The sequence below is a fragment of the Vigna radiata genome, chromosome 6, assembly GCF_000741045.1.
Source record: "Vigna radiata var. radiata cultivar VC1973A chromosome 6, Vradiata_ver6, whole genome shotgun sequence".
In the NCBI taxonomy this organism is placed as follows: domain Eukaryota; kingdom Viridiplantae; phylum Streptophyta; class Magnoliopsida; order Fabales; family Fabaceae; genus Vigna; species Vigna radiata.
This window is the reverse complement of record NC_028356.1, coordinates 8,930,365-8,935,552: the sequence shown is the minus strand read 5'-3', so window position 1 is coordinate 8,935,552 and position 5,188 is coordinate 8,930,365.

The following is a 5,188-nucleotide window of genomic DNA, read 5'->3' as shown; positions in this document are numbered from 1 at the left end:
ACCCCTTTGGTCTCAGGTACATATATAACGACAAAGAAAATGGCCACAATGGCTACAATTCCAAACATCATGAATGTCCACGCTGTCCCAATAGCTTCTGTCAAGGACAAAAAGGATTCTGAAACAATGAGGTTGGAACTCCAAACAGTTGTGGATGCTAATCCAAATGATCACTGCAACACAAATTCTCTGTGATATCATTGGAGATCAAAAATGCCTCGGGTAAAAGCTACAAATTTAACATAAATTAGTGTCAATGGATATAAAATGCAAAATTATTGTCAACATTTGGAATTGAAATAACTTGTTTCATTGCTTTCCCTCCCAATAATTGAGTAATAACAAGACATGCAAAATCCAAAATTTCAGTCAATATCTTTTCAAACATAATCGTGAAAGTCCTTGCAATAATGAGTCTAAGACAAGTCAAACAAATGAACCAAAACAGTTTTTTTTAATGCAGCAGATTTTTACTCATGACCTTGGAATAGATAGCTTCCTCATGTTATAACTATTAGTCAGCTCACCTTTATGGTAACTATTTTTGACCCTGCATAATCTGAAATAGCAGAATCACCATCTTTCATTTCAGAAATTGACCTTTTTCCCATTACCAATTGTACAGTGAGTGTTTCCTAAAACAGATTCAAACACCAGGAGGGACATAGATGTTTTAGGACAGGGGTTTGTTGTTCTTGTTCTTGTTGGAAATTAGCTTTAATAAATGTGATTCTGGTTTAGGTATGACATGAAAATTGTTTAGTATCATAATACTACTTCACTGTTGGCTTTGATGTTTAATATGAAAATCTAGTACTGAAACATCTTAACATATGGCATTTTAGCATTCTGATTTCATTATGGGATTTGTCTTATCGTCAAGGTAGCTGATCCTTTCAACTGTGAAGAAGATGCCTTTAGCATCCATCATTTTCTTTTGTTTCTTATGACTTCCGGGTGTCCACTACACACATTCATTGTCCCCCATTTTCTTGGGTTCATTTAATCATGTTTACGCTCTTAAATCATTGCACCTCCAGGAATATGACATCTGGTTCTCCTCTTTCACCTTCTGGAAAATCAGATAAGGGGAAGAAATCTTATGTAATCAAGTTGATTATGCGTTTCAACAATGAAATTGGTTCAAGCAATCAGTAAACTACACCTATGTCTACCTCCACTAGTACATCTATTCCACCTCCATTACAAGATCATGCCTTGACTCCCACTCCACATCAAGTTCCTACATCTACACCAACCTCTCTTCCACCCCATTACAAGTGCCTGGCTTGACACCCATTCCATACAAAGTGCATACTAATCAAATGGCATCATTCTCTCCCAATGTTGGTTCTAACCCATCAACTCCCACAAATATTGCACCATCACCTAGTACAATGGATGTAGATCCACGTTCCAGTTCAGCCGCCAATGAAGTAGAAGAATGTTTCAATAGTCGTCCAATGATTACACCCATTCGAGGAGGGTAACAAAAAATTGAACTCAATATATATACACAATTCATTGTTGTATTATTATAATCTAATGTTTGAGTTTAATTTTGGCTTAAGTTCTATCCTACAAGAACTGCATGAAGGAAATCACAGCCACCATCAAGAAACAATTTGATGAGCCATTACCATTACAACAATTTCATACAAAAAAGAAAAAAGAAGAAACGAGAAGTGAGTTTGGATGCACTGTGTGTGGCACAACGGCAGTGGAAGAATAGAAGCATAAAGGAGAAGACGGCGAATAACATAATTAACATTTATATGATTAAGTAAATATAAATATAATTAAACTTAATCTTAATCTTGTTAAAAATATTTAATAAAAATGTCAATTTTAATAAAAATATTTGTTAAAATTTATATATAATTTAAATTTTGTTTGAATTTGAGGAGGGAAAACATTGTTTAATTTTTAAAATTAAGACTAAATTGAAACAAAATAAGAATACAAGGATCAAGTTGAGACACAATAAAAATACACGGCCAAATTGAGACTAATGTAATGACACGTGGCCTTACAATGACACATGCCAATGTTAGTGCTATGTCACATTGTCATTGCCAAGCGGCACAATATCAGTTTAAAATGTGACATTATTTTATTTTATTTTTAAGAAAATTAAAAATAAATAAAAAAATAATAAAAATAATTCAAAAATTCAAAAAAAACACGAACTCACACGTGTCACTTCCTTTAACGGTGTTAGTTCAGCACTAACGGCGAGATCTAAATTGATTCAATTTTTCACAATAAGATACCTAATTGAGAACATTTACAATATGATAACCTATTTGAGACGATCCTGCAAAAATAGAGAGATCCAAAAATTTTAAACCTAAATTTAAATTATTAAAAAAATTTAGGGTTAAATATGCTTTTAGTCCCTAAAGTTTCATTGATTTTTGGTTTTAGTCCATGCATGAAACATTGATGGCATTTCGTCCTCCTAGTATGGAAACATATATGTTTAGTCCCTAATTTTTAACGGTGCTAATTTTTTGGTGAGGTGGCTAACGGCACTGCCACGTCTTTACTGTGCACTTCTTACCACGTTGATTTTTGGTCAGAAACGCTTAGGGGTCTCCCAATTCCAAACCATCTCAACATTTTCCTCTGCGTCGAGACAAACAAAGACCCAAGGCCTTCTTGGAACGCCGCCTGCCACCGTTCCCCTCCGACCACAGTCCCGACCACAATCCACCGGGCCACCATCTCCACCACTCGACTCCATCGCCATAACCCACTGGAGTCAACGCCGGCCATGGCGTCAATCCCCTTCTCTCCCCCCTTTTCTTTTCTTTGGACGCAGCCAACGGTGATGGAATAAAGGAAGATGTGCACACGGTGATCCAGCTACATACCTCCAACAGAAGCAACAAAATTCACGTCCCACATGGGCTGGACACGCTGCAACACTTGTGAGTTGATTCCTCAGGGATTCCTCAGGGACCATCCAGCCACCACAGAGAAAAGCAGAGAGCTGCATTTTGTATTTGGAGGATGGAAGAAGACGTGACTTGATTGCAAGCTGCACACCGCCACTTTGAGATTATTTCGTTACATACAGCAAAGAAAGGAGGGCTCCAACAATTTTGTATATCTCTTCTTGTTTTTACGCTTGAACCAGAGAATGTGTTATTTTATATACATTGGAATGCATTTAGTTTGGAAGCAGNTGCTGCAATTGGTCATTTTATTCAAAATATAGCATTCAGCATTAGTAGTGCAGCACGGTGGAAGCATTGGGAAGCATTAGTAGTGCTGGACATCATTGCATATTGGCTGCGCCTCTNACATTGCTTCCTCTACACACCATACACAATTGCAATATTGTCACTAAAGAAAAATACCAACGATTTCCGATTTTTTTTTGCAGAAAATCACAAGGACCCCATTTAACTAACACTACCTGCAAATCAGAATACTAACACTAACCCGAATCTACTTTTCCATTTAACTAAGATAACATTGAAATTGCGCTTAATAATTTCATAATCCTCCAACAATGAAACCCCCAAGTTCGAAGCGGCCCCAATCGAAGCACTGTTCATCAGAATGGGAAGAGAATCGTTGACTGAGTGGTGCTGAGGAGGTGATGATGCTTGAGCAGTGGAGAAAGCTTTGTTCTCTGCCGGTGGTGGCTTGAGCGAGCAAAACCAAATCTGTTGCACGGTGATGACGCGAAAAGACAAACCAGCGAGAGGTAGGAGAAAGCTTTGGGTGGCGGCGCGTGGCGTTTCTGTAGCGGCAGCTCATGACGTCGGCGGCGGCGAGACTGAAGGAGGTGGTGACGCAATGGCTGGATTCGAAGACGTGACAGTATGGTGGCGCAACCCTAGGCTAGTGCGAGAGAGAGAATGGCTCGTCGCCGGCGACGCCTTCGACGGAGCGAGAGTGGCTCGCGGCTGCCGGCAGAATCGAATCTATGTCTTTCTTTTGCTCTGAAGAAGGGACCTTGAGGTGTGTCCGGAGAACTGCGCAAATGGGGTCTGGGAATAAAATGCTAAAGAACACCAACCAACCAACGTGGCAAGTACTGGTCAATGCTTTGGAAGAATATGTGGCTGTACCGTTAGCCACTTCACAACAAAAACTAACGGTGTCTGTTTTTAGGGACTAAAAATACGAGTTTTCATACTAAGAGGATGAAATGCCATCAATGTTTCGTGCAGGGACTAAATCCAAAAATCAGTAAAACTTCAGGGACTAAAAGCATATTTAACCCAAAAATTTATTGACAAATTTTGAAATAATAATTATAGAAAAATTTTATTAATAAATTTATTATTGATAGAAAAATTTATCAATAAATTTATTGATAATATATATTTCATTTATCAACATAAAAAATTATTGATAAATCGGTTGATAATACATATTTCATATATCAAAGGAGTTTTTTTGTCAGTAAATAAAATATGTATTGTCAACGGTAAAATTCGTTGATAAAAAGATTGACAAATTTTTCGCTGAAATCCCACATTCAATGTCAAAATATACTCCTTTCTTCGTCTTCTCTCATGCGTAATCCACCACCATGTCGAAGATCTGACAGGCCACCAACACTACTGATGAGATCTTCTTGTTTGCTTTCAGTGGTGTTCAGGTTTCATCTTCTTCGGTGAGCCCCTGTGGTGTTTGTGTTTCAGCTTCTCTAGTGAGACCCTACAATGTCAAAGCAATAGTGTGACTTGAAACATCACCAGCACCGCCAACTTTTATCTTCTCTCTTTCTCTCTTAGATTTAATAATTGCAGAAAAACCTCACTTTGCTAACAATGACATCGTCTAGGTTTCTTTCTTCTTAGCATGATGGTTCCCTCTGATTTTTATTCTTCAAAATAAACTAATTGAAGTAGTGGTTGTTTGGGGACTTACAATGTTATGTTGGTAGCAGAATTCATGAAAATAAAAAAGAGAAAATAAGGAGGAAAAAGAAGATAAACAAAATCCCTTTGTTTATTAACAAATTTTTTTCTTTTGGTAATTATAGTTGAATTTTATTAACAGACCTTTTTTTTTTTTTATAGATATCATCAAAATAGAAAATTCATTGGTAAAATTTATTATGAGATTTTATTGACAATTTTTTTACGGTCGATAATTTTGATTTATAGATAAATTTTAATTATTACTAATAAATTTTAATTGTCGATAATATTAATTTTTCTAA